General features: G+C 43.8%; 1 protein-coding gene across 3 annotated transcripts in view; it reads right to left on the bottom strand.

Annotated features, from left to right (window-relative positions):
• Window positions 1-4,325, bottom strand: part of DAB2 (DAB adaptor protein 2) — a 52,657-nt gene extending 48,332 nt beyond the window's left edge. For 2 of the 3 annotated variants that reach the window (XM_082837414.1, XM_082837412.1), the window contains exon 1: window positions 4,095-4,325. The gene's annotated coding sequence lies outside the window, so the exon portion shown is untranslated. The remainder of the gene's footprint in view (window positions 1-4,094) is intronic. The other variant, XM_082837413.1, reaches the window with a different exon arrangement.
• Between the last annotated feature and the right edge of the window lie 10,232 nt (window positions 4,326-14,557).

The following is a 14,557-nucleotide window of genomic DNA, read 5'->3' as shown; positions in this document are numbered from 1 at the left end:
ACCGTAGCTCCCCTGCCCTGAACGCTCACCCAGCCTGCTCTGTTCACTCAGAAAGAACTCTTACTAGTTTAAAGGAGTTAAAGGTCACTTGCCTCTAGCTAGCTTAGGGGCTAAGTTATAAGTTACAGCAGCGGAAAAACATTAACTGGCTTGCTCTGTATTGAGCCAACAGCTTTTATGTTCCTGAAATTTCATAAGCCATAATGTTTGTGTCGTGATGATGTAAGAATTAGCAAGAGCTGGACAATTTGGATGATAGTTTTGGATGAAAATAACTTGAGAAGAGAAGGATGAGGTAGGTAGAGAGGAGATTCTACCTCACTTAATAAAAAAAAAAGTAACTTCCATTTTTAGACCAGGAAGCAGTTTGTTCAGATTCTGCTTACCCTAGAGTGACAGGCTTCCTTCCAAGGTAGGAGAAAGATTCGGGAAGGGGAGTAACGGTGGCAACCTGCCCAGCTACGTGGGCAAGGACAGCATGGGGCCCTGTGTACTCAGAAGACTTTTTATTTCTAGCCTAGTCCCTCAGTTTAGTTCCCGTGGTCCTCTCCCTTCCCACTTCCTTCTGCTATAATGCTGACTTCAGGCAGAAGGATTGCTCCTTCTCTGTAGGGGGTCTGGGGAGTAGGGGGTGGGGGGAAAGACTTAAATGAGACCAGAGGAGGTCAGCTTGACCAAAGCAAACTGCAGGCTCCAGGCAGAGAACAGAGAGTAACTCCCAGGCGGTTTAGTGTTAAGCACAGCAAACTCCCTGGCTTTGTTAATACTAAGTGCTTAAGTGATTAACATTTTTCAGGTAGACAGGCGGTGTCCAACTTTGACAAAGACATTCCCCGTTCTGCATTTAGTTTTCACAAAGATACATAATTCAGTGGTTCAGGGGGCAACATGAAAACAGAACATCGGAGTAAACTATTCTAAGCATACCGGATTAACAGTCTTCCCAACAAACCTGGGGGTAGGTATTATTATTCTCTCCAGATAAGGAAGCTTAAGGTCAGAGAAATGATGCAATTTGCTCAAGGTCACATGAGCAGCAGTGCTGTCCCTGGGATTTGAACTCAGGCCATGGGGCCCCCGAACCCACCCTCGCAGCCAAGCAAGGTGTGAGGTGGAAATGGCCTGTGTGCCAGCCCTTGGTGTCCACACGCAGCGTCAAGTGTTCCCCTCACCAGAAATCAGCGTACTCTTCATAGGAGGGGGCTCGATGGCCTGCTTTCCTTCTGAGTCACAGGATTAATCCAGTCAGGAAACATTACCATGAGTTAGGTTACCCTTAAATACATAGATCTGAGGTTACAGCTATTTCGGCTAAATGTGATTTTGGTCAACCTCTGTGCAATCCAGTGGCATGGCTTCAACTTTAGAATTACACAGCAGCGCCAGAGAATTTTCAAATACCACATCCTGTTCCTCAGGTGTTTCATATTTCGAGTCGAGTTCTCATTCTGGTTCTGCTTGGAGTGTAGACAGCCTTATGCGTTTGGTCAAATACCAAAACCTCCCTAACTGGTCCAGTTTCAAGGCTTTCCACCTGGGGAGGCATCTTCTGCTTCCCCTTAGGGCAACTTAACACCCTGGAGCTCTGTCTTTGGCAGCCTTCTCAAGTATTTCAGCATCCTAGGTTTGTCTTTAAGAAAAGCATTAATTAAATCCTCAAGTCACTAGAGACTGAGGAAGGGAAACACATGGAAACTTCAAAACTACCCAGGTGAAAAGTATCATGGTAGCAAGTGTAGGCTTACAGACATATGAGGGTAGAAAGAGAAGTGAAGCAGCCCATACTGGCTGTACCACCAAGAGCCCATGTCTCCACAAAGCCTCCTGCTGACCAGGAGCGGTGACCAAGGCTTCCGTCTTCCTGCTCTCTAAGTCTTCAGGTAATGGGAGGCATGGCCGAGCAGGCCAATAATATCACCCCAACCAGCTGGTCAGCAGCTTCCAGGGGTCCCTGTACCACCTTCCTTCATGCCAACAAGTGTCTTGAAAGCAATTCCCTTCAACCCAAACAAGGTGGCTGAAATCCATTCAACCTTTTGGGCAAGGCAAGACATAAGGCTGATTGCACAGGAATTTGGACTTTTAGTTGAATCTCCAACTATAAAAAGTCTTGAGTGGAAATGCAGACCCTGGATTCTGTCCTTAACAGTGAGGCAAGGCTTTGAACAAGCGCTGTGGCTGCCTTCCTCTCTCACATCCTCAGGAGAAGATCAGCTGTGTCCAAGATCACCAGAATGGCGACTACCTATGTGTCACAGCTCAAAGTTGGAAGACGTTCTCCTACCATCTACTTTAAAACGGAGGAGGGTATAGCTTAAGAAGAACTGGTTGCTAGGACATCCATTTGGATAAGAAGGGAGAGAGTTGGGAGTGGGAAGGGAAGGGGAAGTGAAGTTAGTCATCACCAACAAGAAAAAGAATCCAGTCTGCCTTAGGAGGATACTGGCTAGGGATTTAGAAGTAATCTCTTCTAGAAATACACATTGGAAAAAACCACTAGGCCTCCTTTGTGCTTTCTCAACAAGATTGCACATTGCATTAGGTGTACCATTGTTTATTAGCACATACGTAGCACTTCAACCAAAAGGATCCTTCCCCAAAGATGAAGGACAGCTCAATCTCAAATACTTCTGAATTCTCATGGCAATAAACCTTCTTGCAGTATCATAGAGGCCTATCTCCCCTCAAGGAGGGAGAGACAGAACCTGGGGCGTAGGGGGCAGGCACCACACCCAGAGAAGAGTAGCCTCATCAAGGTCTGGCTGCTGGTTTCAGAAGCCAGGTGGAGGTGTCGCAGAGCGTGGAGGCAAGCCATTTGGTAGCTGTCAGGCTCCCCCATTCCCAGCTAGTCCCTCCTGCCCCAACAGCCAGTAGATGCTCCTGTGTGGGGAGCAAACCTCAAGCCTGCAGGAAGATCAATGACATACCCCATCAAAGCCATTCCAAGAGCCTTATCGGACCTCTTGAGGGCATTTCTGCAGCTGCCTTCTTTCCTCAGCCATTCCTTCTGTTTGAGTTAGCTCTGTCTTACCTCCCTCTCCCCCCTTCCCCTGCTTTGCCTGATTAGGGCCAGAAATTTTTTCATTAAGTCACTTTATAGTGCAATAACAACATTTACTATTCATGAAGTCGCCCCTCCGTAATTGTTAAGTCTTTCCATGTGTCTGGAAGCTTATTTCGGCTCTTCTCGTTTTACAGAGTGCCTCTCTTCCTTCCAAACACAAACTAAAAAGAAAGAGGATAAGGTGGGGGGAGGAGGGGAAAGGATGGGGTGCAGATAACATCCAGATTCTTTAAGTGTTTTTAATCCAGTTCGATTTCCCTTTGGACTCAGAGGGCTCCCTTCTAAAATTGACTGCGGACCTGAATTCCAGGCTAAGAATTAAGTCAAGAGGAAAGGACGACAGAAACAAATAACAGAGTCAGCTCTAGGCTTATGAAACCCGCTATGTTGACTGGGGCTCCAGTCAACCATTCTTTTTTTTTCCCCCTTTTCCAAAATTCTTACTTAATCTTTCCAGATTACAACAAGCAGGCAGACACCACTTAAACCCTCAGAGTATTTCAAACAAGTTTGTTCAGTCTCTTGGGCAGATACTTTCTTAAGAATCGGGTGTAAGACAAAGTTCACATTTTGATGCCATACGTTGTCAGTCACCGGAAAAAAGCTTCTCGCGGGCACAAACCAGGTCCCCAGCCTTTGTCACACGGCAAAAATAACCCCCCTTGGAGGAGTTAATTAGGCGGTCAGCAGCCACACCAGCGTCCGATCCTGGCTGCCCACAGAGCTTTTAAACAAGCACACACACACACACACACACACACACACACACACACACACACACACGAGGCGCTTGTTAAATGTCACTAGTTGGACATCTGGATTCCGACCCCAAAGATAAACGCATTTCGTGGGAGCATTCCTCGGATGTCAGGCCACAAAACCGCCTGTTTGCCCAAGCACACCGTCTCCTTTCTAAGATGCCCCAGCAGTCCCAGGTCTGCATCCCAAGGCGGAGCGGGAGGGAAGCAAAGGAGGGAAAGAGGTCGCCAAAAATGGAGCCAAAGGGAGGAAGGATCGGAAAGCTACTCACAGGCTAGCTAGCGCCTCCGCGATGCGAGCATGACTTCCCGGTGGTGCCTGAGCCTCCTGGCTACCGCGCAGCCGACACGGCGGCCGCGCTTAAATAGCCGCCGGCCCGGGAGCCTCGGAGCCGCGGGCCACTCCCGGCGAGATATGGTTCTAATCAGATGCTGGCAGCTGAGGACTCCCCAGGAATGCGCCGGGATGTTTTTGCTGCCTGGGCTGGGTAACTCCCCCTCAACGTGTCTGCTGAGTCTTCCAAACTTAACTGTTTATTAACTCGAGCTGGGGCCGCGCAGAGAAGCCGGCTCCCGTGGACTGGGAGCCCCACCAGCGCGCGGCGATCGCCCGGAGCCCAGCGAAGGGGAGGAGGAAGGAGTCAGGGCGCCGTCCGGAGCCCAGACTCGCGGGGCTGGGGACAAGGGACAGGGGAGGGTGCGCTTAAGGACAGGAAAGGGAAACTCCGCAGGAAAGGGGTGGGACCCAGCGACCTTCATCTCACAAATTCCTTCTCTGCGTTGCCGCTTCCAGTGATGTGGCGTCCCAAGTCATCCTAACCCGGTAGGGCCCTTTGAACAAAGGGCTGTCTCTACTCCTGACTTTCCTGGCAAGAAGCAGTGGATGCTAGCTCAGATCTGCTGTCGCTACAGTTGCACGTGTGATTGCCCCCTTTAAAGGAATTCGTGTCTCTTTCACGGCAGATGTGGGTGCACTTAAGTGCACCAATTTAAATTGGTGGATAATCTGTGTGTATATGTAAAACATAATGTATTTATGTATGAAATATAATCCTGTATATACAGATATAAAGACAATACTCTCTATGAAATTGATATAAACAAAAACATGCACGCCTATATAACCTAACTAATTAAGCTATATACTTGATATAAACAGAGAGATTATATACTGGCTTCTCCCACAGTATGGGCATCCCTGTGTAGACACATAACATGACTTTATCTGCAGTGATTTCTATAGTGTTTCCTATACTTCTAAGAAAAATCTGAAATATGAGAAATAAAATGTATGAAAATAGTGACATACAGTACTCAGCAGTAGAAGGCACTCCATGGCGTATCTTAGTGGACCTTAACAAGCTGGGGATTCATCTTCTCCGTATTTTAAAATCATGAACACTTGTAAAACATCCCCAGAAGCTTTGTTGATTTCTAAGAGTTATGAAATTATTCTTGTGAAAAGTATGTCTATGTTTCCTTCTTTTTTTTTTTTTTTTAAGTCTGAGACAGTGTGTACTAAATGTGAAAACAACTAAATTGTGACTTGGATGGGAAGGGGTTATTGATTTTATTGAGTAAGTAACACACAGTGGATTTGCATTTTACCTCTGGAAATTGGGGGTTCAAATCAGGCTCATGGGACACCAGATATGTATTTTGTGGTCCCAGCCTAGATCCGACTGCAAAACCACGTAATTTGGGACAGCTCAGTGTGACAGTCCCTGCTCTCAAGTAGGTCAGGCTTGGGACAGCCCTGGAGCCAGGCGTGCAGAGCAGCAAAACCTGTCAACGATGAGAATACTACCTCTTTTGACCTTTACTCTTTCTGCCACCTGTCTCATCCCCTCATACCTGGGGAGGTAGAGGTGAGGAGGGTGGTGCTGACAGTTTTCAATATTCCTCTGAGGTAATTTGCTATTATTTAAAAAAAATGACTTTGTGTGAATGACAAGAGGTATATAAAATTTAGTCTTGGGACTGTATTTATAACATTTGTGCAGAGAAATTTATTTATTTTATACCACATTCTGTGTTTTGTTTTATTATTTTTTTAACATCTTTATTGGAGTATAACTGCTTTACAGTGGTGTGTTAGTTTCTGTGCAGAGAACTTTAATTTTGGTACATTTTAGGACATAGTGCTTTATTTTTAAGATCCAGAAGTACAGAGGGTTGGTTTCCCTTCCAAAAGCTAAGTAGCTGGAAAAATGACAGCAGATTTCAGGCAAACAGAGGCTTTGACAATTTGCAGAAAAAAAAAATGGGTCTCTCTTTTAACCTCACTATGTAACACTTTCTCAGAAATGACCACCCACATCTTTTTTTTTTTAATCGAAAGACTCTTATCAAGAAATGTTGACTTATGTTTGCTCTACCCCACCAAATGGAAGGGATTTGTCTAAGAAGCCAGAGGAAGAAAATGATTTCATCTGCCATAACCTGTAGTTTCAAGAGAAGGTTTTGGATGAAAACAGTGCATTTGTGAGCAGTGGGCTCACACATACAGCTTGAAGTGGACAGCTCTGTCATTTCACACAGATATCTTAAGAGTCAACAGTGGAGAACTCTGATTTAACTTGAAGTGTGTTTTTATATCTCTAGGGCTCTGATATTACTCTGGCAGTAATTCAGTATCCTGCTCACATTAAGAAAGAAAGAAAGAAAAAGACAGAGAGAAGAATGAAAATAAATGTAACCCTTTCTATCCCTGATAGAGCATAGTCTCCTGTCCCATGGAAGTTGTTGGCTTTTCAGTAAATCTAAAATGAACATCCTTGCTCCTGGAGAATCACACCCAAACCCACCCAGACATTAACCCTGCCTAAACCACAGTCTTTTCTTATTACTTCTGAAATGAATGTTTAGACAATTAAGGTGAGGAAAATTGAGTGCAATGTTTGAAAAACTGTGGTCCTTGCATGACTCTTTCTTTGCACAAAACCTGCTTGTGAGGGAAAAGGAAGAAACCCCCCCAAAAAAAACTGACGACTGTTCCCAGCCTAGGAAAGGGGTAGTTAATCCCGTGATGGCTTGCTGAAGAATGCATGGTTTATTATTAAAGTAATCTCTTAAGATTTTCCTGGAATGTGCTTCCACAGCAACTCTGCCTGTGCGAGCTATCCTATATGTGTGTCTTTTCTTCCATAATTAAGCTGTTTTTTTTTCCCCCTATAGCTCACAGACGAAAGGCTTTCTCTCTCCCTTCTCCAGGTTTTCTCCTATCTCCTTCCCTACTGTTCTTGTTTCCCTTAAACATCCCATTTTGAATCCTGCCATTTCCCATGAACTGTAAATGTTCCTTTAGACTTAGCCATAGGTAGACTGTCTGTGCACCTTGATTCCTTGCTGGGTGCTTCCAGATGTTCTAATCAAACAAGGACTGCTTGAAGTCTGTGGATCTAGCAAGGTCACATCTTTTTTTTTTTTTCCCCTCCTCGATGTTGTTAAAAAAAAAAAAAAAAAGAAGAGAATAGCTATTGTTCCCAGAAAATGTTCTTTGACCTTCACTCATTCTGCACATTCATAGATGCAGAAAAACTGGCCCTATCAGATTTGGCTGTTGGCAAGGCAGGGCAAACATTGGAGGGTTTTCCCTTTCATCTATCTATCTATCTATCTAAAATCTAAGATATTTGGAGCGTGGTCTACTAAAGGCAGCCTGTTTTATTGGTTTGTTTGTTTTTGTTTTTTCTTTTGTTGGTTGCTTTTGTTTGGTTTCTTGGTTACACCTGTATCGCACCTCAGAACTCAATATTTATTATTTGCTTCTGATGTGAAACATTAGTGAAACTCAGATGTTACCTGAAAAGCTGGAATGTTGTAAAGTGAAGGAAAAATTCAATATGATAGGTTTACATAACTAGTTACATTTTGCTATAATAAAAATTTTTATAATAAGAAGTTGTAAAGGGGAAAAAGAGTCCTCATAATGAATTACTCGTTAAAATATTATCTTATTTGGAAGGTAAGTTGGAAAGAGTTATTAAAAATAAAAATACATGTAATACTACAAAATGCTAATATTAATTATTATTGTAGCAAATGCTTATACAGTTCTCTATCCTATGAACAAGAATCTATCCCCTAGAAATAAAATATACATTAAAAAATACAAAGATGTTACTTGCTGCATTGTCCACAACAGCAGGAACCTGGGAAAAAATTATGTCTGTCAGTAAGGGGATGATTGAATAAATTACAATTCATCTGCACTATGAAATCATATGCAATCATTTAAAAGAATAAAATTGGAGTTGAACCTTGTAATATGGAAGGATTTCTATTAGGTAGTGTTGAGTGAGAAAAACAAGATATAGAAAAAAATGTAAAATATGTTTCTATTTTAGTAATACAAAAAGCAACACTTAGCTATGTAGGTTTGAGTGTGTGTGTGTGTGTGTGCATGGTTATCAGGGACACTAGAGACTAGTGACAATACAGGTTACTGGGGACCCAATGGAGATGAGGGTAGACAGGGGGAGGAGAAGGGCGAGAGCCCTGCAAAAAGGGGAAAGAAATTAAAAGAGCCTGTACGCAGATATCGCTACAGATCTCATTGTGCATTTAAGTGAAATGATATATCCATAGGTTTGTATAATTAAAAAAAAATACACCAAGTGATTTTAAGACAAGGAGAGAGAAGAGTTGTAAAAGCTATAAAATGGCTTTTCCCTGAGGAGTTTTCCTCAAGGTCTTTCAGAAGTGAGTGTTCATGTGTCCTCCTGATCTAATTTGGCCTCTAGAGCACAGTTCTCAAACTTTACTGTTCACCTCAGGCCTCCTGGGAACTTGCTTCCGGGAAAATTCCTGGGTCCAGCCCCAGAGCCTGGAAAGGTGTGTGTGTGTGTGTGTGTGTGTGTGTGTGTGTGTGGTGGGGGGGTTGGTGTGGGAGGAGAGGCATGCAGTGCATGGGAATCTGCAGGTTTAACCAGACCTTCCGGGTGATTTGGATGCTGTGTTTTGGGGGACCCTCTTTGAGAAACACTGAGTTTCTCCTGTGGTCAAGAAGACACTCATTTTGTTCCTCTCTGAGCCCTGAGAACTGTGTGGAGAGGGAAAACAGCAAGGTTGAGAGGAAGCAGGTGCCACTGGTCTTTAGATACTGCCCCTTCTCTCTCCCCTGATTCTCTGCAGCCTCAGACAGTGTCCTGGCTCTGGTGGTGACTTCTCTCCCTGCCCCCTCCCCTGTCAAGACTTGTTTTCAGAGAAGGATCTGATACCAGTCATTTGCGTGGACCTGTACCGAGATATTTGCATTTCCAACCATGACCCTTACTTGGTATGAAAGGCACTGCCCAGTGTTAAAAGGATCTCAGACATCAGTAAGAGCAGGGACCGACTTTTTTCCTATTTTTGAGCAGGCGGAGGTGATTGTCAACTCCACTCTGTATCCAGCGTAAGGTTACCTAGAAAGAGAAGATTATAGGACCTCCAACTCCTGGAATGGCCCCCTGCTATCCCTGACATCATTTTACATCTTGGCTTCAAAGGGGCCATTTCGAAAATTGAAGCTGTATATTATGTACATAATTGTTTTTCTGATACAGCAAAGGAAAGTGAGATTTAAGATCAGATCTGGGTTAAAATTCAGGCTCCATCTCTTACCAAACTACAAGATTTCTGCAAGTTTCCTAACTTCTCAAGGACTCAATTTTCTTATCTATAAAATGGGCATGCCCTGTCTTCCCCTCCCATTTTGGCTTCTGGTGGGAAGAAAAAGAAGTTATATACCTGGGAGGACTTTAGAAAGTTTGACATTACATAAATACCATAAATTATGCAAAAATTATTCAAAAAATACATTATTGCGGGGGAGGGGGACAAGAAAGGTGCTTTGTCCCAAATGATTTCCGCCACCAACATCAGAAATTCTATCACTAGTAAATCATGTGTTTAGATAATGATGCTCCTCTGGCTGCAGTGAACTTTCCTAAGGCTGATCCCTTGGGCTAATCCCAGACCCTGATTTTCTAACATATTAGTGAGGATTACTTTAATGGATCAGTTTCATCCTGTCAAAGAGAGATGAGTGAATTTCTGCTGAAATGGGGATATTAAAAGCAGGGGAAAGGCAGAAAATCAGAAAATGAGCACCAACCTCTTTTACTTCGGAGATCTGTTGCTACTACTGAGAAAGAGTTCTCAAAATCTGGACACTCAATTCGATCCGAAACAGATTCCACTGGGCTCCAACTATGGCCACCTGCTGTGCTGGGGTTGCTGGGTTGGCTTAATAATCTCAGTTCTAAACTGGAATCAAGGGGGAATACTATTTGCTGCACTCATTTAATCCTCAGGCTCAAAATCACTTCTTAATTAAAGAATGCAGGGAAACCACGTCTGGACTCCAGGGTAATTTAACTCCCCAATTATTATTATTTTTTTGGCGGCATGGCTTGTGGGATCTTAGTTGCCTGACCAGGGATGGAACCCGGGCCCCCTGCAGTGGAAGCATGAAGTCCTAACCACTGGACTACCAGGGAATTCCCTCCCCAATTACTTGGAAGCTTAGGTATATGTGTGTGCCCACGCTCATGTGCATTTTCTGAAGAGGTGCACCACAGATTTCACTGGATAATCAAAGGACCCCATGGCGTAAAAGAAGATTAAATTCCACTGCATTTTGGTTGTCTAGTCACATTCCTCCTATTCATTTTTATCTGACGATTTTTATCTGAGTGTTTTGTACCAATCTGATTTGTGTCCTCACAACATCATTGTCAAACAGGTTAGGGCAAGCATTCCTTTTTCTAAAGGTTAAGAAATATAAGCACAGAAACCTTGATTTACTTCTGTTTACAAAGTTAGAGACAGAGCTAGAACTATTACTCAACTTTCCTGAATGACCTAGAATGTATGGCTTACGTAGTCATGACCCAACCACTTAGGGTTTACTGTTTCCTGTATCGGTCTGTCCAATATCTGCTGTAGATACCCCTTCATGCAAAAGACACTGGCAAATGGAAGAGTGTCCAGAGCAGGGCCACTTGGACAGTAAGGGAATTTTCTTGGGGACTGAGAACTACTGGATGGCTGCCAGCATGGCCTGACTGAATCGGGCGCGTTTTGCCAGGGGCTGGGAGTGGAGATCTATGGGTAGTAGAGCTCTTTCCGAGTATCCGAAGGCCTGCCCTGTAGAAAGTAGATTAAACTCTTCTCTTTGGCCACAGAAGATAGAAGGGGATCCTTTGCTGGGTTAAATAGTGTTCCCCCCAAGATTCATGTCTACCCTGGAACTTCAGAATGGGCCTTATTTGGAAAGGTCTATGTAAATGTAATTAGTTAAGATGAGTTCAATTGGATTATATGAAGTCTCATCTCCTTCAGTGAAACCTTTTTATCTGCCTTGTGATACTTTTTGGTCAGAATTTCTTGGCTTTTTGTTATATCCTATTTTCATTTAGCATAACTCTGGAACCAGTGTATCTAGGTGTGAATCCCAGCCCCACAGCTTACCAAATGTGAGATCTGAGAATTGCTGAACTTCTCTACAGTAAAGCGAGGGAAATAATAGAACTTCCTTCATAGTGTTGTTATGAGGATTAAACAAGTCAATTTGTCTAAAAGACTTGTAGTCGTAGTTAGAAAAAGTAGAGTGCTGATGAAAACGTGTTTTTTGTCTGAATATCTTAAAAGAATAATTTCTAAAATATTAAGTAATTTTGAAAATAAGCTTACCCTAAACCTCAGAAATTTCTCTTCTAAATAAGCTTAGAAGAACTCTAACTCATTTGCGAAGAAATATGTCTAAGAATGCTTAGAATAGCAAAAAGTAGAAGCCACTTAAGTGTCCATCATTTGGACAGCAGATAAACAAATTGTGGTGCAGGCATCCATTGGGAATACCCTAACAATAATAGCAATGACATGGATGTATGACCCAGATCTGCTTGCATCAACACAGATGAACTGTGTAAGCAGAGCAAGGTATAGATGAATACGTAAATACTTTATAGACGGTTTAAAATACAAAAATAAAATTGTGCATTAGAGACAGAATACTCATATAAATGAATACAAAGATGCATGGGGATGATAAATCACAATTTCAAGATGGTGCTTTCCTTTGAGAGAAGGAAGAGAGAGAAATAAAAGAGAGGTCCAATCATGCTGATAATTTTTTTTCTAAGACTTGCCGCAGGGTGCATGGATATGTACTGTTTTACTTTTATGGCTTTTTTTTTTTGTGGTACGCGGGCCTCTCACTGCTGCGGCCCCTCCCGCTGCGGAGCACAGGCTCCGGACGCGCAGGCTCAGCGGCCACGGCCCACGGGCCCAGCCGCTCCGCGGCACATGGGATCCTCTCGGACCAGGGCACGAACCCGTGTCCCCTGCATCGGCAGGCGGACCCTCAACCACTGCGCCACCAGGGAAGCCCCTTTATGGCTTTTTTATATAGACTCTCTTCTAAGCACATTATAGATATTACCTTACTTAATCCTTATAACAATCCTGTGAGGTAAAACCTGTATTATTTTCTCCATGTTACAGATTAAGAAACTGAGGAAACTGATGAACATAACAGGCTAAAAAAATGCCAAAGCCAGGTTTTAAAGCCAGGTAGTGTGGTTCCAAGGTCTGTGAATTAACCCCTATGCGATCCTGACTCTGTTAGAGGTTATGAAGAAATGAGAAGGCTGTAAGTGACACGGTCTCTCCAGCACAGCTCTGGAAGGCACGCCAGTCACTTCCGCTTGCTGGTTCCGGCGGCTGCTCTGCCCCTCCACTGCCCCCCACACACTCGGGCTTCACACCTCATCTCTCCTTGCTCTTCTCCCCTCCCTGGATCTATGACCTCATTCGGATTCATTTGTCTGTCTCTGATCATGACTTCAGCATCGTTCCAGGCCATCTCTGGTGTCTAGATGTTGAGCCCAAGGAGAAGCCTTGGGTCTGGCCCTTTTGGACAGTGGTCATGAGAAGGAGAAGAGAAAATGGGAAGTTGTACACTCCAGCTGAGGACAGCAGTGATGAGGCCCTGCAAAGGAGTGTTTCTTTGAGAAACGTTTTAAGAGAGATTGGGTAGGAGTAGAGGTGGTAGCAGGTGTGCGTGTGTGTGTGTGTGTGTGTGTGTGTGTGTGTGTGTGTGTGTGTTGGTTCAGGATATAAGCTGCTGTTTGGTTCAGGATATAAGCTGCTGTTTTTTAAAAGAAATACTGTTGGGGATCTGGGCCCCGCTCTATATCCACGCAGTGACCACTTACGTGACAGCCACCAGTTCTCCCCTGTCTATCTCAGGACCAATCAGGGAATTCTGCCTCCCCGTTCCCTGTCTCAGGCCTCATCTTCCTCATCTGTAAAATGGGGATAATCAACACTCTCTCACCTGCTGTTGAAGGACAAAATGAGATGACACCAGTAAAGTGTCATGACATCCCCAAAAGGATGTTTCTAACTCCTTTGGTCCCCTCCCTGCTAAGGATGGCTGCCACATTAGCAGCCATTAGCCCCAAGTTCAGAGCGGGCTACAATGGGAGTAGGGGGTGTGGTACCGAAGGCCTCCAGGGATGCTCAGCCTTTAGATCAGGGTCGGCAGCCTAAGAGTGTCCAGTGGGTCAGTGCTGATGCCACCTTCTGGGTTCTGTGAAAGCAAGTGCCCCTGAAGAACACCAGGGATTTGTCTCGTCTTGCACCTGGTGAAGGAAGTTAGAGATGTGAGTATGAAAAGAACGTGGGGGTCAACAGGCCTCCAGCACGTCTGGGATAGTGGATCCTCAGGCACGCCCATTGTTCCTGCAATCCCTGAAAGCTCCACAGTCTTCCACATCAATAGGTCTCAGCAGAATAGCCTCTGCTAGAGTGGCCTCCCCACTCCCTTCCCCTGGTCCAGTGCAGGGGTAGGCAGTACAGCGTAGGACATGGATTCTCCAATGTTGGCCCATTTCAGAGTCTCCAAGAAGGTGGAATAAATGCACATTCCCAGGTCCTACCTCAGAGGTTCTGATTCAGTGGGTCTTTGGAGAGGCCCAGGAATCTGCCTTTTTTTCTTTTACTTCTTTTTCATATTATATTTTTTCTAGTTTATTGAGCTATAATTGACATAAAACATTGTATTAGTCCAAGGTACAAAACATAATATTTGATATATGTATACACTGTGAAGTGATTGGCACAAGTTTAGTTAATATCAATCACTCACATAGTTAACAAAAATTTTTTCTTGTGATGAGAACTTTTAAGATGTACTCTCTTAGCGACTTTCAAATATACAATACAGTGCTGGGACTGTAGCTACCATGCTGTACATTTATATCCCCAGAGGTTATTTATCTTATGACTGGAATATTTTACCTTGTGACCACCTTCACCCATTTCCCTCACCCCTCACCCCCTGCCTCTGGCGACTGCCGGTCTGTTCTCTGTTTCTATGAGTTTGGTTTTAATAGATGAAATGTGTAAGTGGGATCATACAGTATTTGGCTTTCTCTGTCTGACTTGTTTCACTTGGCATGATGCCCTTAAGGTCCATCCATGGTGTCACAATGGCAGGATTTCATTCTTTTTTATGGCTGAATAATATTCAATTTATCTGTCAATGAACACTTGGGGTGTTTCTATATCTTGGCTGTTGTAAATACTGCAATGAACAACCCAAGTGTCCATCAACAAATAAATGGATAAACAAAATGTGATATATCCATATAATGGAATGTTATTCAGCCATAAAAAGGAACAGAGTTGTGATACATGCTACTCTGATACACGTGGATGAACCTTGGAAGCATTGTACTAA

This window comes from Leucopleurus acutus (assembly GCF_964270905.1).
Source record: "Leucopleurus acutus genome assembly, chromosome: 3".
In the NCBI taxonomy this organism is placed as follows: Eukaryota; Metazoa; Chordata; class Mammalia; order Artiodactyla; family Delphinidae; genus Leucopleurus; species Leucopleurus acutus.
The sequence above is the reverse complement of the archived record's forward strand: the minus strand, read 5'-3'. Positions and strand labels throughout refer to the sequence as shown.